Consider the following 18,193-nt stretch of genomic DNA (forward strand, 5'->3'; position numbering starts at 1 on the left):
AGTACTTCTAAACAGAAACTAGAGAAGCTGTGTCTGTGTGTGCATTTGCACATATGTGCCTGCAATGGCTGCAACTTTAAAGTGGCTGAATGCATTCATTAGAAGGGATGTCTACAAACAATGCTGTGCTATGCTATGCTACATCTCTCCTGTGAGCTGTTGCAGTGCCATTAACCAGCTCATCAGCCCAACTATATTCACACCTTCACGGTAAGAGGGGAATCAGTATTTATCATTCTGACGCAAAATAACATGTTTGTAAAAATCAGTCTATAGGTATCCCAGAATAAGGCGCTGTTATTGTCATCAGAGGATCGCTGGTTCCATCAGCTCCATCAAGCCATCAGCAGCCGAGGCTCAGAGTGAGCACAATTGGCCTTGCTCTCTCCAGGGTGGGTAGATGGTGCTCTCCCACATCACTTCGTTGCAGTGCTGGCCATCACTTGTGTCTGCAGGCTGGTGCGTTGGTTGCCCTGCAATGTTGCATCGGTGGCAGTTCGAAAAATGAGCGGCTGACTGGTGTTGGGTGCATCATGGGGCATTACATACAGGTTGGGTAATTGGGGGGGGGGATGGGTTCGAATATATATAAAAATTATATAGAATATATATATATATATATAAAGCTGACCATGTTTAGCTGCATACTTACTATCTATGCTTCAAATGACAAATAGACTTTGATACAAATACTCAGTAAAAGCATTCCACAGCACCTTGGGTTTAGTCACAGGAGGTGTAATTATTCATCCCAGCTCTAAGTGACATGAGTTGTGAGCATTATCCCACTAGAAGTGGGTAAAAAACAACCAAATTTGTCATTATTAGAATACAACCACTTTTCACTTTATAGGTGCTAATAGGGTAGCCAATAATATTTCAATGGAAGGCCTAGACCGCCCCAGCCCCCACACTTGCCACCAGAAAGGCTCAGATATGAATGTTTGACGTGTTATAAACTGTATTTGTAAATCAGACCAGCATTTCCATCCTGTATCAATTCAAATCTCTTCAGCCTCTGCCAAGCATGACTCTATAAAAGCTATCAGCAGATCAGGCCACGCACTGCTTGGGAGAGAATGGCCAGGGTTGTAGAACGGCATTGTGGGCTGGATTTCTGAACAAAGCCTTTGGTGCTATTGTCTGCTTTACACAGCTATGACAAAAAAAAGAAGCTTTAATTAAAACGAAAGTGATAATGAGATTGTTATCGTCAACAAGTGCCACAAAAAACGTTTATTTCCCTTCCTGACTACGCAACCCAGCGAACAATTCTTTTGCATCTCTCGCTGCCTTTCCGTCCTCCAAACGATTTCCTAAATGAATTTCATTGTTTACAGTTATGCTGAGCCCAAACAATGATACTCCATTATCTGTTTTGATATTAAATTGCAGCACATGATGCGCTCCTCATTCCTCAAATGAAAGCCATTTGTTTCTTGTTAACATTCGTAAAATCAACTTCCACTGAGCCGCAGAACTGAGAATGCTTTCTTGTGAATTTCCAGCTTGAAACGGTTCCAGTTTTATATGCATCTGTCAGTGAGTGTGTGTATGTTATAATAGCTAGGAGAATTATCTTCAGTCAATTGCTTTTGATCATTGTTCCTTCTAGTAGAGTGCTCTTCAATCAGTTAAAGACTTTCTGATGTTTATCTTCTAAATGAAGAAGCTTCCCAACTTCTATCATTTTGGAGAGTGCGTGCCTACCAATTACGCAGTCGGGCATATATACAATGTTCTTTACTGGGCGGTTTGCCTAAGAAATTAGGAAATCCCATGGAAACCTTTGGCTTTAATATATTTAAACATATGGAGATTTGGGCTTCATTACAGCAATGTTAGGAGGTGGAGGTGATCTAGCTAATCACACAAAACTAATGGAAATACCTTTAGAAAATCATTTGTAAAATGTAATTAACAGAAATGTTATTTTCTATTATAGGTAATATTATTTTTTATTATAATTTATTTTGTGAGAAAACAAAATTTAGGACACCTCCACATTTATTACTCCTTACAATGCATACAATTTGAATCAGGTGCAGCACATCCTCTGCAAATGATCAGAACATGGTTAGAGAAGCTTATCTTAATTTTAGAAATTTAGTTTTTGATTGTTGCTCTTCATTGTTGAAGTGAGTGGTAAGAATCACCATGGCCAGATCCAAAGAGCTCTCTGAGGCCTATAGAAAGGATTTAAAAAGATCTCAGGACAATTAGAAATCAGCCACTCCATATGATGCAAAATAATGCTAAGCATGCAAGAAACTGCTGCTGAAAGACATCTGCCTAGAGGAGTAGGGAAGCATTTCTTCCAGTTGATGTCAGAGACTGGTAGACATTTATAGAGAACATATCGTTGAGGTTATTTTAGCCAAAGCGGAGACACAAGCTATTAGGGAATAGGGTGTCCTAACTTTTTCTTCTGTATAAATAGGCATTTTTTATTACACAAACGATATGTTACATTTTCATTGTTTTGGCAAAACAATGATGCAATTCCACCACTTTTATCTATAGATACTGTTTGAATGAAGATCAAATATTGAAATGTCCACATAAATATTTAATGTGAATTTTTTTGTACATGACTGTATGTTTTTCCTGGGCCATGTTCCTTAACTTTGCCTTCTCACAGTGAGTTTATATGCACATCCACAGTGAATTCACTCTTTTTGCCATATACCAAACTCACCTCACAGGTCGGGGAGAGGAACATGAGTTTCGAAACATGAAGCCCAGTATAAATGTCAGTTTGATATAATGATTACTGGAGACTTTTGATTGGTTCATTTTTATTTACTGATGAAGGACTTTCATGGCTTCACCCAGCAATCCCAGATATGTAATTTCAGGTTAGATTAACAAACTGTGATGAGACAGACAGACTGAGAATTCAATTCAAATATCAGAACAAGCAATTAAACAATTCAAGCCTCAAAAAGATGCAATATAAAGTACTGTCCTGCTTTTGTTTTTAGGCTTGGTAATTAATGTCTTGGTAATGAAATTACAACCTATTAGCATTTCTGCAGTTAATTTATCAAACAGACCTGTTGCTGCTCATAGATGCTTCGATTTTTAAAATAGCAGCACTTACGCCTCACTGGGGCAGCTCTAGCAGGGCAGAAATGTAACAATGCCACCTTTAAAATCTTTGGGATTGTCAGTATGGCCAGTCTACTGTGAGTGTTTGTCAATTAAGATAATATTTTGTTGTGTTTTTACACACCTGTTAGTGTTAGTGTTTCCTCAGGGCACTCCAATTTCCTCCCACCTCCCAAAAACACACACGGTAGGTAACTGGCTTTGTTAAATTGCCTCCTAGGTGTGAACATGCAAGTGAATTGATCTACTTGGAGCCCTGTCCAGTGGGTATTCCTGCTGTGTACCCGGTGATTCTGGGTAGGCTCCAGACCCTCTACAACTCTGACTAGAAAGAAGTGGATGAAGATGATGGATGGATGGAAGAAGATGGATGGATGGGTCTGTGTTTGACAGCTCAACTCTACACTCTTGGAAAAAAAGAGTACTGGGAAAAAATGTTTCCTTGACCTTAATAATATTGGAAGCCTTTTGGTGCTATGTAGAACTGTTTCTTGAAAAATATTCTTGAAGGAACCATGGTCAAGCGTATATGGTTTTGGAAGAACCACACAGCCAGGCAAAGAACCATTCATGTTCACAACAATGTTTCAATATCTAGTGTAAACCCTTCCTAGAAGAGCAGAGGTGGTTACTGCTAAAACAAGGGGACCAGCTCCCTTTTTATATCTAAAACTGGCAGGAAAAAAGGGGCGTTCTGGCGCATCAGTACAGGCCTCAGGCCACCTATTCCTGCTAAGAGGGGTTTAAAGCCAGCCAGCACTGGCCTGGGGAGTAATGGAGTGGTGAAGCTCCTTTGGGATGTGTTGGAATGGTAGGACTAATCATCCAGCATCAGCACCTGGTCTCTCTAATGCTCTAATGTAGCTAAATGCAACCAAATCTTCACAACAATGTTCAGACATATGGTGTAAACACTTTCTAGAAGAGTAAAGGCTGTTACAGCAAACACAAGGGGACCAGCTTCCTGTTCATACCTTTGATTTTGTATATCCAAATAGTCATTAGATGGTCAGTTTCAGGTCAGTGTCAGGATGGACTGACGGATGGGAAGGTTTCCTTGACCACTAACAATGATGGAAGAGTAAATGGTGTTGGACCACATAGGCAGGCAAAAAAACATTCATGCATTTAAAGGGTTATTGGAGTCAACATGGTTCTGTGCACTATAGAACCACAAGCTTTTTCCTTTTAAGAGCGCAGATTTGTTTGGGGTAATAAAAAAAACATAATTGCAGTAAATTACACTTAACATCAAAAGCGAGGAAGTCCTTAAAGCATCCGTTAATCTACAGATTAAACACAGCCTCATTTCAGATCATTATTTCTGTGAGACTTGATTAGCACTTTACAGCAGATCCCTACCGGCTAAATAAATACGGCTTGATTCATTTATTTCCTCTGGTTTAATGCATTTTCAGCACTTCGCTTAAAAGCCCAGCGCTTTGCGATTCGAAGATGAGTTAAATGGAGTGTGAAGGTTAAACACATAAAGCGAGCTAGCGGCCTGATACACTCCTCCTATAAACGGGCCTATAAGTTCATTCGCAGTCATTTACTTTCCCTGCAGAACCCAAATAATCAACCCAATATCAGTAAACAGGTGCTACATTATAATGAAATGTCCAAAAGTATCCAGACACCCCTTCTAATTAGTGAACTCAGCCGCTTTAAGGTTAAACTTGCAGTAAAATGGGACATTCTGAAGCATCCGCATAGGCCTAAGGCCACCTATTCCTGCTAAGCCAGCTAATAAAGTCAGCCAGCTCTGGACTGGGGAGTAATGCAGTGGTGAAGCTCCTTTGGGATGTGTTGGAATGGCAGAACTAATCATCCAGCATCAGCACCAATGCACTAATGCTCTAATGCAACCAATTCTGCACAACAATGTTCAGACATCTGGTGTAAACCCTTCATAGAAGAGTAGAAGCTGTTACTGCAAAAAAAACAAGTAATACCTTAATAACTTTGATTTGGTACACATAGTGTATATCATAATGGTCATTAGATGGTTAGTGTCAGGTCAGTGTCAGGCGGTCCAGAATGATTGATGGAATCTTCCTCTTCTGAAGACCCATAACATCTCAAATCCTGTTCAAGCCTCCCTCCAAGCCCACTGCAACATTACAGCTGACAAGAATGGCTCCATCCCATCTAGAATTGAGCCTAATAATCACCACAGAGACTCCAGCACTCAGCCAATCTCTCTCTCTCTCCCTCACTCTCTCTCTTTCTCTCGCTCCCTCACTGCCAGACGAGCTCAGATTGAGGTGAAGTAGACTGATGCTGAAGCCCAAAGTTCATTACACACCAAACTTCCCTCACCCCTCAGAGCGATGGGCAGTAATCACTGTTTCCCACAAACACACACACACACACACACACACACACACACACACACACACACACACAATCTAGAAAAAGAAGCAGAAGTGCTACTTACTAAATCTCAACAACACCAAAACAACAAAACATCCATCCATCCATCTTCTTCATCATTTTATCCTAAGGTCAGGATTGTGGTGGGTCCAGAGCCTATCCGGAATCACTGGGCATGAGGCAGGAATACCCCCTGGCCAGGGCACCAGTCCATGACAGCACAACACATCAAACCGCGACCCCCATACCTTAACGGGTCGGTGCGAATACACATCCTGTTCCATTTCTTTTTTTTAAGTTCCACCTTAATTTTAGACCTGGACACATCCAACAGGTATTTCCTGTCCACCTGTCCAGCGTTTAGTAACCCAGAGCAACAAGCTCCAGACAGAGCATCTGTGCTGGTTCTCTATTTGCTGTTTTCCAGCGCTGAAAGATTGGGGCTTCGTACAAACCTGTTTTCCATCAGCGCTCAGAGCAGCACTCATATTCAACCCTGTTAATGTTCAATCCCTTCGAAATTGAAAAGGCTAAATCAAAATCAATCTAGCAGGAACAGGGGAGAGGTGTTGGAGTGACAGAGAAGGAGAAGTCAGATTAAAAGTCTGTCTCTGAGGAAAAGGTGTGAAATATGAGGTGTTGTTTGCATGGAAGACAAATGCCACTTACAGCATTGATTACACGTCGCGTTCATGTTGGGGAAGATGAATACGGGTGCAGTAAACAAGCGCTGCCAGTGACGGCACTGCGGTTTTCTGCGTACAGGACAAGCTGTGTGTGGCACTGGTTCGACTCAGGTTAGATTGGCAAGTAAGAACATTGCCATAGATACGCTATGCACTATGTGTCCAAATATTTGTGGACACCCCTTCTAATGAATGCTTTGAGCTACTGACACAGATGTGCAAATGCACGCAAACACACAGGCAGCTTGTCTAGTCCCTGTAGAAAAGTACTGCCAATAGAATAAGACTCTCTGAAGCAGATGAACATCAAACTATTGGCACCATGCCTAATGCCAGATATGGCTAGAGGGGTCTAAAGCCCCCCAGCATTGAGCTGTGGAGCTGTGTTCTCTGCAATGATGGTTGGTGCTCTGTCCAATATTTTTGGGATGAGTTAGGGAGCTGGGGATGAGGTGGGGTGGTGATCATCATCCAACATCCTGACCTCACTCACGCTCATGCTCATGATAATAGAGAAGGAAATTGCAGGAGAACTCTGGAGTTTCTGCGAGGATGGTTTTGGCTTGGTGGAGCTAGACACACACACAATCTAGAAAAAGAAGCAGAAGTGCTACTTACTAAATCTCAACAACACCAAAACAACAAAACATCCATCCATCCATCTTCTTCATCATTTTATCCTAAGGTCAGGATTGTGGTGGGTCCAGAGCCTATCCGGAATCACTGGGCATGAGGCAGGAATACCCCCTGGCCAGGGCACCAGTCCATGACAGCACAACACATCAAACCGCGACCCCCGTACCTTGATGGTGCGAATACACGTCCTGTTCCACCTCTACTAATAACCGTGACTGATAGGCCTGGTAAACCATCAAACCTACCCCTTAACATTTGCCTAATGCCAGACATGGCTAGAGGGGTCTAAAGCCCCCCAGCATTGAGCTGTGGAGCTGTGTTCTCTGCAATGATGGTTGGTGCTCTGTCCAATATTTTTGGGATGAGTTAGGGAGCTGGGGATGAGGTGGGGTGGTGATCATCATCCAACATCCTGACCTCACTCACACTCATGCTCATGATAATAGAGGAGGAAATTGCAGGAGAACTCTGGAATTTCTGCGAGGATGGTTTTGGCTTGGTGGAGCTAGAAAGGGGATGTGGCAGAGTTAACGGGACATGACGGGGTGGTGGTGGGGTGTGAAAACTTTGTTGTGAACACTCCACTCCAGAGAGTTCTATTCTATTGGCGATACTTCTTTACAGGGCCTACGTAAGTTGTCTGTCAGCAGTGGGTGCAACTTAAAGTAATGCATGAATGCTTTCATTAGAAGGGGTGTCCACAAACATTTGGACATTTGGACTTCTCCTATTATGAGGTATGTTTTCCATGGACTTTAGCAGCATATTAACTAGAACATGCTGGTATTTCAGGGCACTTGGAGGAGACTGTCTGGTTGATCGCTCTCATTTGGCTCAAAGTAATTATGCAACTCGTACCTGATTGATATCTAGAACTTGGAGGACTGTAAAAGACAGCGTTACCAACTTAAGAGTCTTGGGCCTTAAGCTTTACCTAGCATTATCTGACTTATACTGGCATTACTTTCAGGCAAAAATTCTAGAACCTAGTCTCACCCAGCATTCTTGGACATGGACTGATTTGTGAATCTGAGGACGTAGCCGAGTCAAAGTGAGACAAATGTTTCTGTGTTCTGAGGCAACAGCTTTTGACCTATCCTGACAGATGGCCTTCTCTCTCTCTCGATCTCTCTCTTTCTCTCCCTCCCTCTCCCTCTCTCTGAGGGGCAGGCATGGGCTCAGAAGATCGGCCACAAGGTCAGTGCTCCTGCTCTGACAGCGTTATCTGTCTGGCTCCAGGCCAGACTCCCTTCAGGTGACCTTCCCGGAGCCTAGAGGTAGGCCGCTGTCCCTCAGCCATCAGACCACCCTCTGGGTCCCCCGCCGTCGCGAAGTCATAACATCAGCAACTCTGGGCCATTCTTGTCTCCATAGTGTCGTCGTCCCGTGGCGCAAGAGGGGAAAGTGGATTATCAAGGCAGGCAGGGACCCACGAGGCTTTAGCGCTCTATGGCCAGGTCAGCAGACTTTGTGGACATCATGCTGGTTGAGGTTTCAACTTTTTATGCTGATCTGAGAGGAGCTGTGCAGTGTTTTAGCAAGATAGAGTAGGTCTGCTAGTCTCAGGCGACGCTGCAAAATGATTTAGAGTCGGATGACAAGCAAAGGAAATCCTGGGCTTGGAGAATTTCCCTTTCCTGATGTTCGCTTCTGTTGACGGTTTACCATGCAGGGAATCGGTTGTCATTTAGTGGTGAAGGCAGTTGATTAACATCACTGAGTGTATGACTTTTAATCATGACTGACATGTGGATATAGCCAGAAAAGAAAACACGCTCTGCGTCTTACTGTCCAATGCTGTCCAAACCCAACTGCAGTAGGACATAATCCTGTCTAAATTTGACTGTAGTTAGACATAAGTCTGTCCAAACAGCCCTAATTGAATAAAACTTTACCTAAACTCAAATGTAGTTCAACAAAATCCTGTTAAAAATCCTATTCAGACAATATCCTCTCCAAACTTAACTGTAGTTGGGCAACATACTGTCCAAAGTCAACTGTAATCAGACAATCTTCTGTCCAAACTCAACTCTATTTAGACAACATTTTGTCCAAACTCAACTGTTATCAGAAAACCTTCTATTCAAACTTAAATATTGCCGTACAAAACCCTCAACTGTAATTGGACAAAATTCTGTTCTAACTCAACTGTAGTAAAACAGAATTACAGTTGAATCACATATAATTCTGTCCAAACTCGACTGTAGTCAGACAAAATCCTGTCTAAACCTAACTGTAGTTGGACAAAATCCTTTCCAAAGACAAACTCCTGTCCAAACTCAACTGTAGTCACACAGTATCCTGTCCAAACTCAACTGTATTCAGACAAAATCCTGTCCAAACTCAACTGTAGTCAGACAAAATTCAGTCTAAACCTAACTGTAGTTGGACAAAATCCTATCCAAAGACAAACTCCTGTCCAAACTCAACTGTAGTCAGACACAACTGTGTCTAAACTTAACTGTAGTTGGACAAATTCCTGTTCAAACTCAACTTTCAACATTTAGCTGTAGCCTGGCTAAAACGATATCTGTCCAAACCTGATTGCAGAAATGATCAAATTCTATTCCAGCTTGACTGGGACTGGACAAAACCCAACTGCAACCCAACAAAATTGTCAAAACCGCCAGAAACTGTAGCCATACAAAATTCTGTCCAACTTTTAGATTCTGCAGTCTGACAAAATTGTGACTGTATCCCAACAACTATATTCCTACAACATTTGAAGCTCTTATGAGGTTTGGCATTTTCCATAAACAAAGGGTTTCAGAGTAGAAATAGTATGTGATCGTATGTGAGTAGTGATAGTTATGGCAGAAGAGGCTTGCTTCCAGAATCTCAATTAAACACCAGATATAATAGATTGAGGTTTGGGAGATTAAGGTTTACGCTTTGCTCTGTTGCAAATCACACAGCATTAAGTCGATCCACCCAGTCAATGAACCTGTGATTAGCTTTATCATGGATGAAGAATTTAGGTTCTGTGTTGTATGTCGTTCAGTGTAGAGTAAATCTACTTCACACACTGATTGCAGACTCTAAAGTCAGAGATAAGGCCCTGAAGTTTGAGACAGACGCAGTATCTGTCAGGTAAGTACGTAGACAAACTCTTTGAACAAAAGGCTGGGTAATTAAACATTGATCCTAATGATGGACATTGTCTGGGGAAATAATGAGGGTCTAGAAGTTCATGGAAGTGTTTTTTTTCTTCACCATGAACAATAGCTGAAAGTACTACTCTCATGTTGTTAAGTCAAGGAGAAACTCTTAAAAAACTCTAAAAGTGATTCTCCATTGTAAATCGTTCTTTAGTCTAGGTCTCATGTCTGGACGCTCTACCCTGAGAGGACAACTTTGTATTTTTTAGGTTTTCCTGCTAGAGAAGGACAAATAAGAGACAAAGTCCTGCCAAAACCCTCTAGTAAACCTGGAACAGGTTTTAAATTCATTGAAATGAAGGGATGGAGGTGTAGTGTCCCCAGTAGGTCCTTCCTATGTCACTCAATCGATCCCTTCCAGCCCAGATTAAGAGTGCAAAGCAATTGCACTTTAAATTTTCATGCTTTTTCTGTGGGTGTTAATTTACAGTGCCGGGGGGTGTATTTGGGTGGGGGGGGGGTTTGGTGGATCGATACATCAGAGTGGATAACGGCGTGCCTGTGTCCCTGCTAACCCCCCCAAACCCTCTGCCCCCTCCACCACACGCCTCCGCTCTACATCACTGTCCCAAGGGCCCGCGGAGTAAAGAATTAACTTGCCACAACTGCCTTGTACCCTGGAGGTGCTCCGACGACTTTACTTCATCTTTATCCGAACTGAGGAATGATTTGCTCTTCATCTCTCTCTCTCTCTCTCTCTCTCTCTCTCTCTCTCTCTCTCTCTCTCTTTCCTCCTCCTTCTTTCTTTATACCTCTCTCTCTCACTCTCTTTTCCCCCACCTGTGCTGAGAAATGCTCTAGTAATGAGCTGATTGATTCTCTAAAGTCTTTTGCGCTTGCACGGTGGGTACTGAGGGGAAAAAAAGACAGACTGCCTTTAAAGTGAGAGAAGACACTGGCTAATGGCCATGATACGGCTCAGGAAGGTCACTGGAGCCTTAACGAAGTCTGGGAGTAATTAACGAGGGGCCAGAGAGTGGACCACTGGCCTCAGGTCACTGCTGGAGAACCTTCGTCTGGCTCTGGCGCCATCATTTTGCATTAATCTCCGACTTTTTCCCACGGAGGGAAGAGCTTTATCGGCAGCAGGAGCTTTATTAGCCATTCAGACGGTGGCGGCGGACCTCTCAATCAGCAGGCTGTAAAAGCCACCCATTGCTGACCCTATTTTACCTGCCGTGTCATCGGCGATACTTTGGGTTCATCTGCTCAACTCAAGTCTGTCTCTGAGTAGATGGTCTCTTGAAATCAAAGTTTTAACAGGAGCCTGAAAACTAACTTTAAGAACATGCATTTATTAAATCGTTATCTGCTTCTTCTTGGTCATGGTTGCAATGGGTTCAGAGCACAACAGGGATCATTGGCACAAGTCGGGAAAAATCCTCAACATGTCAGATCTTTACAAACATAGATCCCACATGTGTTGTCTGGGTACCCAAGCCCTTGTGACCATTTTCCAGACATTGTAGTTCCGCTCAGTCTTGAAGACACTCTGGACTTCCATATTTAAAGCACATTCTCAACTGATAAATCATGCAGCTCAGTCCTACTTCCATAATTGGCCTATTTGGACTGGTTCCAAAAGATCTCAGCACAGTCGGACATGAGATTATAGACCTTTAATTCTCCTCAAGCAGAAAACCTTTGGATGATTGTTCTCTGACACAGATCAGCTAAACAGTTACAACGTGGAGGTCCAGAGCTTGAGGTCAATTTATTTCACAGCACCAGTTTGTGCAGGTTCAAGACACATCTGACCCATTGAGAAATTGTCCTGTGGAAATTGTCCTGTGGTATCTGGCACCAAAATGTTAGCATCTTTTAAGTCCTCTAAGTTGTGAGGTGGAGCCTCCATGAAGATCAGTGAACCTTGGGCGCCCATGACCCTGTTGCCTTTCCACTGGTTGCCTTTTGTTGGAAATAACCACTGCTTACCAAGAACACCCCACAAGACCTGTCTGATGTTCTGGAGATAATCTGACCTAGTCATCTGGACATTATAATTATTTAAAATTTGTTAGTTCAATTTCTTGCTATGCCACAGCTGTCCTTGGCTGAAAGTCCAAGAGAGCATAAGTGGTCTGGTTGTCCTTGGGTGGCCCACCCTTGCCCCATTGCTCAGCCTTTGTTCTCTTCCAAGCAGGTAAAAAAACAAAAAATGCTTCAGTAGATCATGTTAACCTTTTGAACACTATGAATATATATATATATATATATATATATATATATATATATATATATATATATATATATATATAGTATTGCGGTTATTTGGGTGAAAAACTAAAGGGTGGGCCAATGTACAGGGTTGAAGGAGTTTACGAGGGGCTGGATATTGGACCCCTGCCCCCTCTGCCCCCCCTGGTCACTGAAACCTTTGTCCAAGTGCCATCATTTTAATCTCTGCTCTCGTTCGGCAGTTAAAGTGCTTTAAGCTACAACGAAACTACTACGAAATATTTGATTGTAGTTTAACATATTTTAGGGCCTATAAAACTGATGTTAATTATGAGAGTACTGCGGTTATGTGGGTGAAGAACTAAAAGTTGGGCCTATGTACAGGGTTTAAGGAGTTTACAAGGGGCTTGATATTAGAGCCCTGGCCCCCCTGGCCACGTGGTCACTGTGACCTTCGTCCAACTCGAGTGCCATCATTCCATTTTAATCTCTGCTGTTGTTCCGTAGTGGAAGTGCTTTATTAGCCATTCCGGCAGTGGTGGTGGGCCTCTCAATCAGCCAGCTGTCAAAGCCGTCCAGTGCTAATGAACAGACCCAGCGCACAGCCTTCACTCAGAGGGACTCAAATCTGTGTGTGTGTGTGTGTGTGCTTCACTTCATGAGTGCGAAACATGCAATCCGAAGGGCTCGTAATGACAAGTGTCTCGTCGGTTTGATTACACTGACACAACATCTAATCCTCTTAATAAACAAAAGGGCTCGCGGCCTGAATCCCAATTGAGTCCGCACTGAATAATATGTAAATCGGCATCATTTAGTGTGACAGAGGGGCGCAAATGACTGCTAACGGGACCCCCGCTCTCCACCACCTTGTGTTTATATATTTACTTATTTATTTTATTATTTTTTCATTTTCAACAGCAGGCTCATTATGTGTGCTGTGCTGGTTGGATCTTATTAGTTTTTACTTTAGTATAATTTGCATGCTAATTGAGGGGAAAGAGGAAGACTGTATGGACAGCGGTCCATGCTAATAAAGTCATGCTAATAAAGTAACTGAGAGAAATGGAGGGAGGAGGAGAGCAAGGGAGCGGGGGGTAGGGGGTTTGGTGACATGCAGGGAGAGAAGGAGAAGTAGTTGATCAACGAAGACTCATTTGGTGTCTGACTTCGCGTTCTTTAGTTTTACTGTGGTGCAACGAGGCTAACGAAGCTAACAGGTATTGTAACCAGCAGCTAGCATAACCACACAGACAAATCTTGTATTTGTTAGGGTCAGGGTTGGCTGCTGAACACCACCATCACGTGGTTTGAGGATCCAAGCTTCCATTGCTTGCTAGCCACATAATAATAATCGCACAATACACTATGTGGACAAAAGTATCAGGACACCTGCTCACAGTACTTCTCTACAGGGACTAGAAGCTATGAGTGTGTGTGTGTGTGTGTGTGTGTGTGAGCTCTGGAGGGGTGATGATGCTCCTTACTCAACTTCAGATCTCAGTGGTGCCCTCCAAAGGGTCCAGTGTGAGTGAGTGTGCCCGTGTGCTTATAGACACTGACAACCCCCTCCTGTAAGGCTGCTTTGATGCTCATCTCAGTAGACTCACATAAGCAGCCTGGCAGTGAGAATAGAGAGAAGCAGCCGAGGAGCAGCACTAAACACACTTTTAAACATACATCTCTCTGTCTCTGTCTCTCTCTCTCTCTCTCTCTCTCTCTCTCTCTCTCTCTCTTTCTCTCTCTCTCTCTCTCTCTCTTTCTCTCTCTCTCTCTCTCTCTCTCTCTCTCTCTCTCTCTCTTTCTTGGTTCAGTTCAATTTAAGATTTGCTTTATTGACGTGACAGCTTTACGTTTGGATAGTCAAAGCATTGCTACAAGTAATGTATACACACACACACACACACACAGTAGTATGAACATACATGAATGCTCACTATTTCTCTCTTGTTCTTTTGGTCTCTCTCTCTCTCTCTCTCTTGTTCTTTTGGTCTCTCTCTCTCTCTCTTGTTCTTTTGGTCTCTCTCTCTCTCTTTTGTTCTTTTGCTCTCTCTGTCTCTCTCTCTCTCACTCTTGTTCCGTTGGTCTCTCTCTCTCTCTCTCTCTCTCTCTCTCTCTCTCTCTCTCTCTATTCCTTTGGTCTCTCTTTGTCTCTCTCTCTCTTGTTCTTTAGGTCTTTTTTTTTTCTCTCTCTCTCTTTCTCTTGTTCCTTTGGTCTCTCTCTGTCTCTGTCTCTCTCTTGTTCTTTTGGTCTTTCTCTCTCTCTCTCTCTCTCTCTCTCTCTCTCTCTCTCTCTCTCTCTCTTGTTCCTTTGGTCTCTCTCTCTCTCTCTTGTTCTTCTACTCTCTCTATCTCTCTCACTTTCTTTTGCTCTCTATTTCTGATTTGCTCTGCCGATCTCTCTCTCTGTACTTAGTTCTCTCTCTCTGTTGTTTCTCTCTGTCTCTCTCTCTAAATGTAAAAGGAGGACAGAGGTCTACAAAAAAAAGAGAGAGTGAGAGAAAGGCTGCAGAGTTTAATTACAGAGAGGCCATATACAAATATAATGATGCGTGTGGAATGATTATGATTATAAAAGTTTAAAACAGTAATTAAAATATTCACAGCCCACGTACTACATTCATTACCTCCCCTGGCTGTGTGGAGTGCTACTTCTGCTTGATTCAGAACATAAAGAAATCACTTCTGACCACACACACACACACACCCCTACACACACACGGAGACACAGACATATGCAATCCTTCACAGTGCATTCATCTGGCAGGCATGTAGGTGCTGATGCCTTTTGATCAGCTGTAGATGATGAGCAAGATCTTTCCGCCCTTGATGTGTGTGCATGTGCATTTGTGTGGACGTGTGTGTGCATATAATGTATCAAGTGCATCACAACAGTCCAGCATGCTCTGCATCAAGAATCTCTAAGTAGTGAAGTAATCATTCACGATATGTGTCCCAATACCTTTAATACTGCTATATCAGAAACTCTTACAAAAGTTTTAACCGATGGGTGCTGAGCTGAATGCATTCATTAGAAGGGGTGTCCACAAACATTTGGACATCTAGTGTAGATGATCCCAGTACACCAGACTTGTGTGGAAATCTGATATTTATGTATATATCAAAAAGGGTTGGACATAGATTTTTAAATAAAATGTATTGACCAACAGATTGGGGTGGGCATGAGCAAGTGCCCTGGACACTACAACTGGCAAAGAGACACAGCCTCACATTCCCACATTACGCTACTCACCAAGACCCAGCACTGAGGTCCTCAAAGGTTTAAACACCTTAGCATTTAGCATTTTGTTATAATCAAAAGCATAAGGAAATATGTCTCACCGTTTAGCCCAGTGTTCACTCAGGTTCAGTTTAGCTCTCATTTTATTGGTCGCCTCAATAAAAATGACATGTGATGGGCAGAGTTTTTCAGCTGGAGTTGAACATGGTTAAACTGGATGGAGTGGAAACTCTGGGCAGTGTGTTTGGTTGAATTATGGGTGTATTTAGAAAAGGACAGTAGCCTCTCATAGCCATTGATTACAACAAGACCGAAAGCCGTTAAACACTACAATTTATGATCTGCATTAATAAATGCAGAATTGTTATAATGCTCTATTGTGCTCTCTTGGACTCTGGCTGCTGATGGCAAAGCGGCATGGCACATGATTTTGAGCCCCAGTTATATATATGTTTTTAAATGATTGGGCTATACAGGTATACATATTGCTATCTGTCATATTTCTATATGAGGAACACTCTGTGGTAATCCGCATGTGTGTGTGAGAAAGAGAGAGGGGGAGAAAAAGAGAGAGAGAGAGGGAAAGATGAAGGTAAGAAAGGAAGAAAGTGAGTTTAAGAGTCGGTGAGGAAAATAAATAATTATAGAGAGTAAGGGTGGTAGAGAGAGATAGAGAAAGAGTAAGAGAGAGAGAGAGAGAGAGAGAGAGGGAGAGGGAGGTTTGATCAGGGAATGTGTGTGAGCTGCGGATCCCGCATCTCACGACCTCTACGCAGGAAATGGTGTGTGTAATGATGGTGTTTTTAATCTAACACTGTGAGAGATGGTCCTTCTGTCTTCTGAGTTTGTGTGTGTGTGTGTGTGTGTGTGTGTGTGTGTGTGTGCGTAAGCTTCACTGTTTGACTTGTTGAAAGCGATGTTCTTCACTAAGACTCTTGTTGGCCCTGACATAACTGGGACGTAGTTCTACTTGTCAAAGCTAATAATCAATTCCCCTGCAGGGGTAATCTGACAGGCTGCTGAGCCGCTACACACACACACACACACACACACACACACACACACACACACACACACACACATAGCTGCAACTCCAAACACAAAACAAGCCATCTACTGCTCTAATTCCGAGGCTGAATGCGTTTAAATGCAATGGGGGCCGATAGGCGGAGTGTGTGAGAGCAGGCTGGGCTGGGTGTAATCACTGGAAGCTGATCTGGACGGTAACGAGCGCGAGAGCTGGGGGAAGTTTGCCTTTAAAAGACTTTTGAAAAGTCAGGCGACAGCAGGGTGAGGGCTTTCCAAATTTAGCAGCTCCGGCTTCTCTGTGAGAGTGTGTGTGCGCATATGTGTGTGAGTGTGTGTGTGTGTGTGTGTGTGTGTGTGTGTATGTGTGCGCATGCGTGAATGCGTGTGTGTGTGTGTTAGATGTGAACTCCATCCAAGGCCGCTGACAGCTTTTAGTAGGGCGGGACGGTGAGTTTGGTGAGTTTAAATGAGAGAGAGAAAGAGAGAGCAAGAGGGAGAGAAAGAAGAGAGAGAGAAAGAGAGAGCAAGAGGGAGAGAAAGAAGAGAGAGAGAAAGAGAGAGCAAGAGGGAGAGAAAGAAGAGAGAGAGAGAGAGAGAGAGAGAGAGAGAGAGAGAGAGACAAAGAGGAGAGAAAGCGAGAGACAGGGAGTGTGTCTGTGTGAAAGTGTATGCATGAGTGTGAGAAAGACTGAGTGCATGTATACATATATTTGTGTATGTGTGTGTGTGTGTGTGTGTGTGTGTGTGTGTGTGTTAGCGCAGTGACAGCAGCAGTGTGTTGAAGGCGGATCCTGCAGATTCTCCCCTGGGTTGGTGTCAGGCTGGAGCAGCAGCATCGTTACTCATAAAGACAGCATTAGTATCTGCAGAGCACAAGATGAGCGCATATAGGCCACAGAGTGGGACAGGACAAAGCCAAAGCACACACACATACACACACACACTCCTCACACATCCCTGCTGTTCACTGTCCCATACTGACCTCACTGCTCAGGAGTAACACTCTCACAAACACACATGTGTGTGTATATATACATATATATAATATACCCTGACAGCATGAGGATTGTAGACCACTGTTGGCTCACCGAGGGCAAATCTGGGGGTCCACTCGCATCTTGCTCAGCTTTTTCTGGGAGCGGCTCGCTGCCGGTTAAGCAGAGTATTAAACAAAATGCCACTTGTTATCTGGCCTGACATCGATGGAAGACTGACTGTCTGCCTCACCTGCTACCCGCTTAAGAACAGCTGCCCACCCTCCACTACCGACTGAGGTTTACATGGATTCTATTACATGAACTACTTGCTACTATGATTATTATTATCATCATTATTCCATTATCAGTGCTTCCAACACCACTCTCTATTATGATTTCATGTCTCATGTGGCGAATGGTCCATAAGCATTCCTTCCTGAACTGTATCCGTGTGGAAAAGCCAACGGAACAGTAACCCTTTGTGCTCAGAACCATGGAAAAGAGGCCATTGTGGTCTCTTTACTAGTCTCCTTCTTGCATGGTTGCTCAGTTTGTGAGGACGGCCTGTTCTACGCACATTTACACGTGCAGATTCCTTCCATTTCTTATATTGATGGATTTAACTGAACGCCAGGGGATGTTTAGGAACTTGGAATGTGTTGCATTCATCCTTATACTTACATTTTTGAGCATCCTTTGCTCAGAATTGGAGGGAGTGCTCCTTGATCTTAATGGTGTATTAGCAGCCAGGAAAACTGACTAACCTGTGACTAGAGCTACCAGACTTGAGACACATTCACT

General features: G+C 43.2%; 1 protein-coding gene across 3 annotated transcripts in view; it reads right to left on the reverse strand.

Annotated features, from left to right (window-relative positions):
* tafa1b (TAFA chemokine like family member 1b) overlaps positions 1–18,193 on the reverse strand; it is a 238,502-nt gene that overhangs the window by 18,141 nt on the left and 202,168 nt on the right. The window lies entirely within an intron of this gene.

Source organism: Salminus brasiliensis, chromosome 21 (assembly GCF_030463535.1).
Source record: "Salminus brasiliensis chromosome 21, fSalBra1.hap2, whole genome shotgun sequence".
Taxonomy (NCBI): domain Eukaryota; kingdom Metazoa; phylum Chordata; class Actinopteri; order Characiformes; family Bryconidae; genus Salminus; species Salminus brasiliensis.